The sequence below is a fragment of the Trichechus manatus genome, unplaced genomic scaffold (genome assembly GCF_000243295.1).
Source record: "Trichechus manatus latirostris isolate Lorelei unplaced genomic scaffold, TriManLat1.0 scaffold00170, whole genome shotgun sequence".
Lineage (NCBI taxonomy): Eukaryota > Metazoa > Chordata > Mammalia > Sirenia > Trichechidae > Trichechus > Trichechus manatus.
The window spans coordinates 2,100,548-2,114,409 of record NW_004444106.1 but is presented as its reverse complement, the minus strand read 5'-3'; the positions used below and the strand labels follow the sequence as shown (position 1 = coordinate 2,114,409).

Genomic DNA, 13,862 nt, shown 5'->3' with positions numbered 1-13,862 from the left:
GGTTGTCTTAGTTATCTAGTGCTGCTATAACAGAGATACCACAAGTGGGTAGCTTTAACAGAAATTTATTTTCTCACAGTTTAAGAGGCTAGAAGTCTGAATTCAGGGCGCTGACTTTAGGGGAAGGCTTCTCTCTCTGTCGGCTCTGGAGGAAGGTCCTTGTCTCTTTTGAGCTTCTTCTCCTGGGTGATCTTCATGTGGATTGGCATCTCTTCCCCCTTCTCTGCTTGCTTCTCTGTTGCTTATTTAATCTCTTTTTATATCTCAAAAGGGATTGACTTAAGATACACCCCACACTAATCCTGTTTCATTAACATAACAAAGACAACCCATTCCCAAATGGGATTATAAGCACAGACATACCAAAAACAAAACCAAACCCATTGCCAGTGGAGTAGATTCTGACTCATAGACTCATAGCGCAACCGGATAGGACAGAGTAGAGCTGGCCCATAGGCCTCCAAGGAACAGCTGGTGGATTCGAACTGCTGACCTTTTGGAGCTCTTAAACACTCCACCACCAGGGCTCCAACCACAGGCATAGAGCCTAGGATTTACAACACACATATTTTGGGGACACAATTCAATCCATAACAGGGGAGGAGGATGCAGACCTTGGACCAGGACTTCTGTGCCTTGAGGGAGTATGGTAGAGTGATTAAGAAAGAGCACAAACTTAGGAGTCTTTTGGCCTGGTTTCTGTAATAGCTGTGTGGCCTTTGGCAAGTTACTAATCTCTCAATGCTTCAATTTCCTCATCAGGAAAACAAGGATAATAGTGGATCTATATCAAAGGGTTTTAAAGGGTTTTGGTGAGGCTTAATTAAGGGGAATACTGCAAGGGGCTATATGTAAAAGGTCCTTTCTACTCAGTGTGTGGTCCGTGGGCCCGGCAGTGTTGGGCATCACCTGGCAGCTTGTTAGAAATTTAGACTCCAGGCCCGTGGCAGCTACCATGTTTAGCTAGGAAAGGATTTCTCAACATTGGCATTACTGACGTTTTCCACCAGATAATTATTTGTTGGGGGAGGTGTTCTGTGCATTGTCAGATGTTTAGCAGCATCCCTGGGCTCTAACCACTAGATGATAGTAGCATCTCCCAGGCATAACAAATCAAAAATGTCTCCAGACATTGCCAGATGTCCCCTGCAGGGCAACATTGCCCCTGGTTGAGAACCACTGAGCTAGGATTTATTATCATAGTTTCAGTTTTGCAGTACTTATTTATTTTTTTCTAAACTTTATTTATTTTGTTGTTGTTGAGAATATACACAGCAAAACATAGACCAAAAGTGTCTACACTTACAACTTGGTGACATTGATTACATCCTTCGCGTTGTGCAACAATTCTCACCCTCTTTTGAGTCGTTCCTCATTAACATAAACTCACTGCCCCCTAAGGTTCCTATCTAATCTTTTGAGTTGTTGTTGTCTATTTGATTCCGTGTAGATAGTTCTTAAAAGAGCATAATGCTCAAGGCAGAGCTTTTTTACTAGTTAAGCTAAACTATCGCTCGGTTTTGGAGCCCTGGTGGTGCGTGGTGATTAAGAGCTTGGCTGCTAACCAAAAGACTGGCACTTCAAGTCCACCAGCTGCTCCTTGTAAAGCCTATGGGGCAGTTCTACTCTGTCCTATAGGGTTGTTATGAGTCAGAATTGACTCAGTGGCAACGGGTATTATTCGGTTTTAAGATGACTTCAGGAATATTTTTGGTTTAAGGTTTAAAGATTATCTCAGGGCAATAATTTCAGGGGTTCATCCACCTTCCATGGCTCCAGAAAGTCTAGAGTCCATGACAGTTGTAAATTCTGTTTTGCATTTCTCCCCTTTTGGTCAGGATTCTTCTATGGAATCTGATCGAAGTGTTCAGTAATGGTAGCCGGGCATCATCTAGTTCTTCTGATCTCATGACAAAGAAGGCAGTTGTTCATGCAGGCAATTAGCCACACATTCCATGTTGTTGTTGTTGTTAGGTGCTGTCGAGTCAGTTCTGACTCATAGCGACCCTGTGTACACTGCCTGGTCTTGTGCCATCCTCACAATCGTTGTGCTTGAGCTCATTGTTGCAGCCACTGTGTCAGTCCGTCTTGTTGAGGATCTTCTTTTTCGTTGGCCCTCTACTTTACCAAGCATGATATCCTTCTCCAGGGACTGATGCCTCCTGATAACATGTCCAAAGTATGTGAGACATAGTCTCACCATCCTTGGTTCTAAGGAGCATTCTGGTTGTACTTCTTCCAAGACAGATTTTTTTCATTCCTTTGGCAGTCCATGGTATGTTCGATATTCTTTGCCAACACCACAATTCAAAGGCGTCAGTTCTTCTTCAGTCTTCCTTATTCATCATCCAACTTTCACATATATACGAGGCGATTGCAAACACCATGGCTTAGATCAGGCGCACCTTAGTCTTCAGGGTGACATCTTTGCTTTTCAACACTTTAACGAGGTCTTTTGCAGCAGATTTGCCCAATGCAGTGCATCTTTTGATTTCTTGACGACTGCTTCTGTGGGTGTTAATTATGGATCCAAGTAAAATGAAATCTTTGACAACCTTAGTCTTTTCTCCATTGATCATGATGTTGCTTATTGGTCCAGTTGTGAAGATCTTTGTTTTCTTTATGTTGAGGTGTAATCCACACTGAAGGCTGTGGTCTTTGATCTTCATCAGTAAGTGCTTCAAGTCCTCTTCACTTTCAGCAAGCAAGGTTGTGTCATCCGCATATTGCAGGTTATTAATGAGTCTTCCTTCAATCCTGATGCCACATTCTTCTTCGTATAGTTCAGCTTCTTGGATATTTTGCTCAGCATACAGATTGAATATGTATGGTGAAAGGATACAACCCTAATGCACACCTTTCCTGACTTTAAACCATGCAGTATCTCCTTGTTCTGTTTGAACGACTACCTCTTGATCTATGTACAGGTTCCTCATGAGCACAATTAAGTGTTCTGGAATTCCCATTCTTTGCAATGTTATCCATAATTTGTTATGATCCACACAGTTGAATGCCTTTGCATAATCAATAAAGCACAGGTCAACATCTGTCTGGTATTCTCTGGTTTCAGCCTGGCCATCTGACAACAGCAATGATATCCGTTGTTCCATGTCCTCTTCTGAATCCGGCTCTAATTTCTGGCAGTTCCCTGTCGATATACTGCTGCAGCTGCTTTTGAATGATCTTCAGTAGAATTTTACTTGTATATGATATTTATGATATTCGATGATTTCCACATTCGGTTGGATCACCTTTCTTGGGAATAGGCATAAATACAAATCTCTTCCAGTCGGTTGGCCAGGTAGCTGTTTTCCAAATTTCTTGGCATAGATGAGTGAACACTTGCAGTACTGCATCCGTTTGTTGAAACATCTCAATTGGCATTCCTTCAGTTCCTGGAGCCTTCTTTTTTTGCCAATGCCTTCAGTGCAGCTTGCACTTCTTCCTTCGGTACCATAGATTCCTGGTCATATGCTACCTCCTGAAATGGTTGAAAGTCGACCAGTTCTTTTTTGGTACAGTGACTCTGTGTATTCCTTCCATCTTCTTTTAATGCTTTCTGCGTCATTTAATCTTTTCCTCGTAGAATTCTTCAATATTGCAACTCGAGGCTTGAATGTTTTCTTCAGTTCTTTCAGCTTGAGAAATGCTGAGCGTGTTCTTCCCTCCTGGTTTTCTATCTCCACGTCTTTGCATATGTCATTATAATACTTTGTCTTCTCGAGCCACCCTTTGAAATCTTCTATTCAGCTCTTTTACTTCATCGTTTCTTCCTTTTGCTTTAGCTACTTGACGCACATTCCATAGCCTCCTCCTATTCCTGACTCACCTTCTTCCTCTGTTGCTCCAGGCAAATAGAGACCACTTGTGCCTTGGATGTCTGCTTGGAAAGCTTTTAAGACCCCAGGCACTACTTAACAAACTAGGAGGTAGAACAGAAGCACTAAACGTGTTTTTAGGCCAGTTAACTGGGATGTCCCATGAAACCGTGACCCTAAACTTCCAAACCAAGGGACCAAATCCCATAGGGTGTTTGGTTGTACATAAGCAGCCTCAGCAGCTATTCTTTGTGTGTGTGTGTGTGTCATTGTTATAAATATATTATCACACAACTTTTGCCAGTTCAACTTTTAAAGATGTACAACTTATTGACAGCAATTATAATAATTGGCTCTGCAACCATCACTGTTAACCCCTCCCTTTTCCCCCCTCCCTTCCACCCCTGGTAACTGCTAATAAATTTTGTTCTCTATACATTTGCCTTTTGTTGTCTTTTTGTATAAGTGAGGTCACACAACGTTTGTCCTTTTGTGATTGGCTTGTTTTGCTCAGCGTAATGTCTTCAGTCTCCATCTGTACTGTAGCATATATCAAGACTTCATTTCTCCTACTGGCTGAGTAGTATTCCATTGTATGAACATACCACGTTTTGTTTATCCATTCATCTGCTGATGGGCATTTAGGTTGTTTCCACCTTTTGGCTATTATGAATAGTGCTGCAATGAACATTGGTGTACAAGTCTCTGTTTGAGTCTCTGCTTTCAAGTCTTGGGTACATATCTAAGAGTGGAATTGCTGGGTCATAGGGTAGTTCCATTTTTAGTTTTTTGAGGAACCACTCGCTGTTTTCACAATAGTGGTACCATTTTGCATTTCCACCAGCAATGGTTAAGGGTTCCAATTTCCCCATATCCTCGCCAACTTTTGTTATTTTCCTTTTTTTAATATTAGCCATCCTACTGGGAGTGAAATAGTATCTCACTGTGGTTTTGATTTGCATCTCTCTGATGGATAATGGGAGCCCTGGTGGCGCAGTGATTAAGAGCTATGGCAAGCTATGGCTGCTAACCAGAAGGTCGGCAGTTCGAATCCACCAGCTGCTCCTTGGAAAAGCTTTGGGTAGTTCTGCTCTGTCCTGTAGGGTCACTATGAGTTGGAGTAGACTAACTGCAACAGGTTTGGTTTTTTGGTTTGGATGGCTAATGATGCTGAATGTCTTTTCATGTGCTTGGTGGCTGTTTAAATGTCCTCTTTGGTGAAATGTCTGTTCATGTCCTTTGCCCTTTTTATGATTGGGTTATTTGTCTTTTTGTTGTTAAGTTGTCAAAGTTTTATATATATTTGGGTTATTAGATTCTTGTCAGATATATGATTTCCAAAGATATTTTCCCAGTTGGTGGCTTGTCTTTTCACTCTTTTGTTAAAGTCATTTGATGAACAAAAGTTTTTAATTTAATGAGAACCCATTTATTAATTTGTCTTTTGCTCTTTGTGCTGTTGTTATTAAATTAGATAATCCATTGTTGAAAGCTAGGCCTGACAGTGTTGCCCCTGCTTGTTCTTCTAAGAATTTTATGGTTTTAGTTTTCACATTTAGGTGCTTAATCCATTTTGAATTTATTTTTGTGTATGATGTGGGACATGGATCCTGCTTCATTTCCTGCATGTGGAAATCCAATTTTCCCAGCACCATTTATTGAAGAGATTCTTCTTTCCCCATCGAATGGACTGAACACCCTTGTCAAAAATCAGTTGACCATAGATGTGTGGGTTTATTTCTGGACTCAGTTCTATTCCATTGGTCTCTGTGTCTATTGTTTACCATGCAGTGTTATGGATTGCTTTTATATGGCCTTTCTTACCATGGTTTTGTAACTCCCATCTAATGATTGGGTGCAACTCTGCAAATAAGGTGCTTGTGGCCTACTAAGGGGATTGGGCAGCTTGCTAATAATGCAAATAAGATGTATGACACCTTTGTGAGAGTGTTGTTGTTGTTGTTGTTGGGTGCCATCAAGTTGGTTCCAACTTAGAGCAACCCTGTGTAGAGCAGAAAGAAACACTACCCTGATGCCATCCTCACAATCATTGTTATGCTTGAGCCTATTATTGTAGCCACTTTGCCAGTCCATCTCATTGAGGGTCTTCCTCTTTTTGGCTGTCCCATTAATTTACCAAACATGATGTCCTTCTCCAGGGACCGATCCCTCCTGATAACACGTATGAAGTATGTGAGACGAAATCTCGCCATCCTTGCTTCCAAGGATTGTTCTGGCTGTATTTCTTCCAAGATAGATTTGTTCATTCTTCTGGCAGTCCGTGGTATATTCAGCATTCTTCGCCAACACCCTAATTCAAAGGCATCAATTCTTCTTCGGTCTGTCTTATTCATTGTCCAGCTTTCACATGCATATGAGACTATTGAAAATACCATGGCTTGGATCAGGCGCATCTTACTCCTCAAAATGATGTCTTTGCTTTTTAACAGCTTGAAGAGATCTTTTGCAGCAGATTTGCCCAATGCAATGTGTCGTTTGATTTTGACTGCTGCTTCCATGGCCGTTGATTGTGGATCCAAGTAAAATGAAGTCCTTGACAACTTCACTCTTTTCTCCATTTATCGTGATGTTGCTTATTGGTCCGTTTGTGAGGATTTTTGTTTTCTTTATATTAAGGTGTACTCCATACTGAAGGCTGTCGTTTTTGATCTTTGTCTTGATCTTTAGTGTTTCAAGTCCTCTTCACTTTTAGCAAGCAAGGTTGTGTCATCTGCATATCGTAGGTTGTTAATAAGTCTTCCTCCAATCTTGATGCTACATTCTTCTTCATATAGTCCAGCTTTTCGGATTTTTTGCTCAGCATACAGATTGAATACATATGGTGAAAGGGTACAATGCTAATGCACACCTTTCCTGAGTTTAAACCACACAGTATTCCCTTGTGTTCAAACGGCTGCCTCTTGGTCTTTGTACAGGTTCTGCACGAGCACAATTAAGTGTTCTGGAATTCCCATTCTTTACAATGTTATCCATAATTTGTAATGATCCACACAGTCGAATGCTTTTGCATAGTCAATAAAACACAGGTAAACATCTTTCTGGTATTCTCTGCTTTCAGCCATGATCCATCTGACAACAGCAGTGATATCCCTCATTCCACATCCTCTTTTGAATCCATCTTGAATTTCTGGAAATTGCCTGTTGATGCACTGCTGCAACCACTTTTGGATGATTTTCAGCGTAATTTTACTTGTGTGTGATATTAATGACATTGCTCGATAATTTCTGCATTTTGTTGGATCACCTTTCTTTGGAATTGACACAAATATGAATCTCTTCCAATCAGTTGGCCAGGCAGCTGTCCTTCAAGTTTCTTGGCATAGATGAGTGAGCAGCTCTAGTGCTGCATCCATTTGCTGGAACATCTCAGTTGGTAGTCCATCAATTCCTGGAGCCTTGTTTTTTACCAATGCCTTCAGTGCAGCTTAGACCTCCTCCTTCATTACCATTGGTTCTTGATCATATGCTACCTCCTGAAATGATTGCAATCTCAACCAGTTCTTTTTGGTACAGTGACTCTGTGTATTCCCTCCATCTTCTTTCGATGCTTCTTGTGTTGTTCAATATTTTACCCGTAGAATCCTTCAGTATTGCAACTTGAGGCTTGAATTTTTTGTTCAGTTCTTTCAGCTTGAGAAATGATGAGCATGTTCTTCCCTTTTGGTTTTCTAACTCTGGGTCTTCGCACACTTCAGTATAATACTTTGTCTTCTCGAGTCGCCCTTTGAAATCTTCTGTTCAGCTCTTTTACTTCATCATTTCTTCCTTTTGCTTTAGCTACTCTGTGTTAAAGAGCAAGTTTCAGAGTCTCTTCTGACATCTTGTGATTGTTAGGGTTGTGTGTCAACTTGGCTAGGCCATGATTCTCAGTGGTTTGGCAGTTATGATGTAGCTTTGCAGTCGTATGATGATGTGATCACTTCCATGATGAGATGCGATATAATATGATCACATCCAGGATGGAATCTGCAGTGAGTAGCCAGTCAGTTGAAAGGGAGTTTCCTTGGGCTTGTGGCTTGTATTGAATATAAGTGGACATTCTGGCAAGGCTCATGGGTTTTTACTTGCTCTGGATCCTGCAGCTGGCTCTGGTTCATCTGACCTCCGATTCTTAGAAGTTGAGCTTGCAACTTACCTGTGGTTTTGCCTGCGGATCTTGGGATTTGTTGGTCTTTGCAGCCTGTGAACAAGAGCCCTGCTCTCAGATCTGCCGGTCTTGGGTCCTCTAGCTGCTGCAGCTACGTGAATCAGGAGAAGCCTCCAGCTTGACCCACGGATTTGGAACGTTCCAGCCTCTATAACCGTGTGAGCCATTTCCTCTGTATAAATCTCTGTACAGATATTTATATGCTTTACTGGTTTTGCTTCTCTAGAGAACCCAGCCGAAGACACATCTGTTTTGGTCTATTCTTTCTTTCCTGTCTTTTTAATGACCTCTTGCTTTCTTCATGTTTGATGTCCTTGATGTTATTCCACAACTCATTTGGTCTTCAGTCATTAATGTTCAACGTGTCAAATCTATTCTTGAGATGGTCTCTAAATTCAGGTGGGATATACTCAAGGTCATATTTGGGCTCCCATGGACTTGGTCTAATTTTCTTCAGCTTCAACCTGAATTTGCATATGAGCAATTGATGGTCTGTTCTGTAGTCAGTGCCTGGCTTTGTTCTCATTGATGATATTGAGCTTCTCCATTGTCTTATTTCCACGGATGAAGTTGATTTGATTCCTGTGTTTTCCATCTGGTGAGGTCCATGTGTATAATCGCTGTTTATGTTGTTGAAAAAAGGTATTTGCAATGAAGATGTCATTGGACTTGCAAAATTCTATCATGCAGTCTCCTGCATTGTTTCTGTCAAGGCTGTATTTTCCAACTACCGAACCATCTTCTTTGTTTCCAACTTTCGCGTTCAATCACTAGTAATTATCAATGCATCTTAATTGCATGTTGGATCAATTTCAGACTGCAGAAGTTGGTAAAAATCTTTAATTTTATTTTATTTTAAATATTTTATTGTATTTTTGGTGAAAGTATGCACAGCAAAACAGATTCCCATTAAAGAATTTCTACATATAATATTCAGTGACATTGGTTACATTCTTCACATTGTATCAACATTCTCATTATTTCCATTCTAATTGTTCCATTCCCATTAACTTAGTCACTGCCCCCCAGCCTTCTCATCTATGGTTTGGAGTAACTGTTGTCCATTTGTTCTCATATAGATAATTTTTTTTTTAATTGCACTTTACATGAAGGTTTACAGAACAAACTAGCTTCTCATTAAACAGTTAGTACACATGTTGTTTTGTGACATTGGTTACCAACCCCACAACATGTCAACACTCTCCCCTTCTTGACCTTGGGTTTCCCATTACCAACTTTACTGTCCCCTCCTGCCTTCTCGTCCTTGTCCTGGGCTGGTGTGCCCCTGTAGTCTCATTTTGTTTTATGGGCCTGTCTTACGTTTGACTGAAGGGTGAACCTCAGGAGTGACTTCATTACTGAACTAAAACGGTGTCCGGCAGCCATACTCTCGGGGTCTCTCCAGTCTTTGTCAGGCCAGTAAATCTGGTCTTTTTTTGTGAGTTAGAATTTTGTTCTATATTTTTCTCCAGCTCAGTCCTGGACCCTCTTTTATGATCCCTGTCAGAGCAATCAGCGGTGGTAGCCGGCCACCATCTATTTGTGTGGACTCAGTCTGGTGGAGGCTGTGGTAATTGTGGTCTATTAGTCCTTTGGACTAAAAAATCTTTAATTCCTTCATCTTTGGCCTTAGTATTTGGTGTGTATGTTTGAATAATAGTTGTATTAACTGGTCTTCCTTGTACATGTATGGATATTATCATATCTTGACAGTGTTGTACTTCAGGATAGATCTTGAAATGTTATTCATGACAATGAATGTGATCCCATTCCTCTTCAATTTGCCATTCCCGGCATAGCAGACTATATGATTGTCTGACTCAAAATGGCCAATACCAGTCTATTTCAGCGCACTAATGCCTAGGATATTGATGTTTATGTGTTCCATTTCATTTTTGACGACTTACAGTTTTTCTAGATTCATATTTCATACATTCCATGTTTCTGTTTCTATTGTATTCCATGTTCCTGTTTAATGGATGTTTGCAGCTGTTTTTTCTCATTTTGAGTTTTGCTACCTCAGCAAATGAAGGTCTCAAAAGCTTGACTCTATCCATGTCATTAAGGCTGACTCTACTTTGAGGAGGCAGTTCTCCCCAAGTTGTATTTTGAGTGCCTTCTAAACTGAGGGGCTCATTTTCTGGTGGTATATCAGACAGTGTTCTGCTGCTATTCACATGGTTTTCACAGGTCAGTTTTTTCAGAAGTGGATCACCATGTCCTTCTTCTTAGTCTGGAAGCTCTGCTAAAACCTCTCCACCAAGGGTGACCCTGCTGGTATTTGAAATACTGGTGACAGAGCTTCCAGTATCACAGCAACACGCAAGCCACCATAGTAAAACAAACTGACAGACGTGGGATGGTTTGTGGGGGTGGGACCATGCAAATAAGGTGTATGGAACCTTAATGAAGGGATTGGACAGTTTTGCCATCTTGCTCTGCTTAAAATGAGCATTCCAGAGGCAGAAAGGGGGATCTGACTACCACCAAGAAGAAGAGAGTGGAGTGTGCCGTTTGGACCTGGGATCCCTGTGATGAGACCCTCCTAGACCCAGAACACAGAGAACTGTAACACCGGACATGGAAAAACGGCAAGAAGCAGCGGCAGAGAAACAGCAACAGCAAAGCAGCGGGATCAGGAGACTGGCAGGAGACTGCTGGTGAGCTTCCCGGCACATGGAGCAAGAAGACTGATCATCTTCAGGCAGGAGGCTTGCTGGCGGAGCGGGGTGCCTCCGGGCATGTGGTGGAGCTAGGCTTGGACTGGAGAGAGCTAAGCACCTTTGGGCGAGGCTTACGGGCAGAGTGGGGTGCCTCTGGGCACTTACTGGCGGAGCTACAGAGCTTTATAACACTTGCCTGAGTAGGACAGAGGCTGGGTCGAGGGGCCAAGGGCCAGAGAGAGGCCTGCCTGTGGGCATGGCTGAGAAGAGGCTATCGTGATCAAAAAACTGTATCCTGTTACTTCTCTAATAAATCCCATATCTGTGAGTATGGTATATGAATTCTGTGTGGCCATTGCAATGAATTATTGAACCCAGCAGAGGAGTAGAGCGTGCCGTGGGAGGGATGGTTGGTGTCAGAATTGGTAAAAAGATTGGTGGGTGGAGGTATGTTTGACCTTTGCCTCATAGGAATCAGCGTTTGACTGTTGGTCTTGATTCTCCTTCCCCCTTATGAAGTTAGAGGAAATTAGATGCCTCCTCCATGCCACCATTTTCACATACCAGTACCAGGATATTTTGATTTCTGAAACCATATAGTATGTTTTAAAATCAGGAAGTGTTTGAGTCCTCCTACTTTGTTCTCTTTCAACACTGTTTTAGCTATGCATGGCCTCTTACCATTCCATGTAAAGCTGAGGATTGGTTTTTCTATTTCTGTAAAGAAGGTTGTTGGAATTTTGATCGGGACTGCGTTGAATCTATAGATTGCTTTGGGTAGTATTGACATCTTAGCAATATTAGTCTTCCAATCCATGAACATGGAACATCTTTCCATTAATTTAAGTCTTTAATCCCTTTCAGCAGTGTTTTATAGTTTTCATTGTATAAGTCCTTCATATCCCTGGTTAGATTTATTCCTGGGTATTTTTATTCTCTTAGATGCTAATGTAAATGGAATTGTTTTCCTAATTGCCCTTTCAGATTTCTCACTGCTGGTGTATAGAAACTCAACTGATTTTTGTTTGTTGACCTTGTACCCTGCAGCTTTGTTAAATTCCTCTATTAGCTCTTGAAGTTTTCTTGTGGACTCTTTGGTATTTTCTATACTTAAGATCATATCATCTGTGAATAGAGATAATTTTACTTATTCTTTTATAATCTGGATACCTTTTATTTCTTTTTCTTGTCTTATTGCTCTGGCTAGGACTTCTAATACAATATTGAATAGAAGTGGTGAGAGTGGACACCCTTGTCTTGTTCCCGACTTAAGGGAAAGCTGTCAGTCTTTCTCTGTTAAGTATAATGTTGGCCGTTGGCTTTTCATATATGCCCCAAATCATATTGAGGAATTTCCCTTCTATTCCAATCTTACTTAGGGTTTTCATCAAGAAAGGATGTTGGATTTTATCAAATCCTTTTTCTGCATCCATAGAGCCGATCATGTTCTTTTCCTTTGTTCTGTTGGTGTCGTGTATTAATATTGATTGATTTTCTAATGTTGAACCGTCTCTAGATTCCTGGAATAAATCCCACTTGGTAATGATGTATGACCCTTTTAATATGGTGTTGGATTCTGTTTGCTAGTATTTTGTTGAGAATTTTTGCATCTATATGCAGGAGAGATATTGGCCTGTAGTTTTCTTTTCTTGTAGTGTCTGTCTGGTTTTGGTATCAGGGTTATGTTTGCTTCATAGAATGAATTAAAGAGTATTCCTTTCTTCTCTATCTTTTGGAAGAGTTTAAATAGTACTGTTATCAGTTCTTCTGTAAATGTTTGGTAGAATTCCCCAGTGAAGCCATCTGGTCCAGGAATTTTTTTCTTTCTTCTTTCGTTGGGAGGTTTTTTGATCACTGATTTGATCTCTTCACTTGTTATGGGTCCGTTGAGACTTTCTGTTTCCTCTTGAGTCAATTTCGGTAGGTGGTGTGCTTCTAAGAATTTGTCCGTTTCATCTAGGTTATCCAATTTGTTGCCATATAATTCTCTTTATTTCTATTGGGTCAGTTGTAATGTCTTTCATTTTTTATTTTGGTTGTTTGCATCTTATCTCTGTCAGTTCAGCTAAAGGTCTGTCAATTTTATTGATCTTTTCAAAGAACCAACTTCTGGTTTTATTGACTCTCTCTAGTTTTCTGTTTTTTATTTTATTTACTTTTGCTCTGATTTTTGTTATTTCCTTTCTTCTGGTAGTTTAGGCTTAGTTTGCTCTTCCTAGTTTTTGGAGTTGATGAGTTAGGCTGTTAACATGAGATCTTCTTTTTTATGTGGCATTTATTGCTAGAAGTTTCCCTCTGAGTACTGCCTTTGCTGCATCCCAGAAGTTTTAGTATGTTGTGCTTTCATTTTTATTTGACTCTAAGAAATTTATGATTTCTCTTTTGATTTGTTGCTTGACCCATTGGTTGTTTAATAATGTGTTGTTTAATTTCCATATGTTTGTGTATTTTCCAAGTTTTTTTCTGTTATTGATTTCTAGCTTCACTCTGTTGTAGTCAGAGAAAATACTTTGGATGATTTCAGTCTTTTTAAATTTATCAAGGATGTTGATTGAATGGACATGGGAAATCCGGGGTAGAAAGGAAGAGTGTGCTGTCACAGTATAGGGAGAACAACTAGGGTTACAAAACAATGTATGTATAATTTTTGTATGAGAGACTAACTTGAATTGTAAACTTTCACTTAAAGCACAACAATAAAAAAAAAGAAAATTATCAAGCATGAATACCTTATTACTAGCCTTTGTACTTGTCCATGCATTTCTCTTTATATTAAGGATCTTTTTTTTTATGTATAGCTGTGAATTACTTTCTAGTGTCTTTTCCCTTCCATCTATAGAACTCCTATTAGTATTTTTTGTAGGGCCAGCCTGTTGGATATAAACTCTCTTGGCTTCTGTTTGTCAGGGAATGTTTTAATTTCACCCTCATTCTTGAAGGATAGCTTTACTGGGTATAGTATTTTTGGTTGACAATTTTTTTTCCTTCAGCACTTTAAATATATCATTCCATTGCCTTCTGGCCTCCAGTGTTTCTGAGGAAAATTTGGCACTTAATCTTATCAGGGATCCATTGTATGTGACTGTTTGCTTCTTTCTCACTGCTTTGACTATTCTTTCTTTATCTTTAATTTTTGAGAGCCTCACTGTGATGTGTCTTGGTGTAGATCTCTGGGTTTATCTTGCTTGGAGTTCTTTTTTTTTTTTTTTTTTA

The 13,862-nt window shown here is 40.3% G+C and overlaps 1 protein-coding gene across 1 annotated transcript in view; it reads left to right on the top strand.

The window, feature by feature from the left end:
* NFATC2IP (nuclear factor of activated T cells 2 interacting protein) overlaps positions 1-13,862 on the top strand; it is a 27,959-nt gene that overhangs the window by 2,072 nt on the left and 12,025 nt on the right. The gene's annotated exons all lie outside the window — the stretch shown is intronic.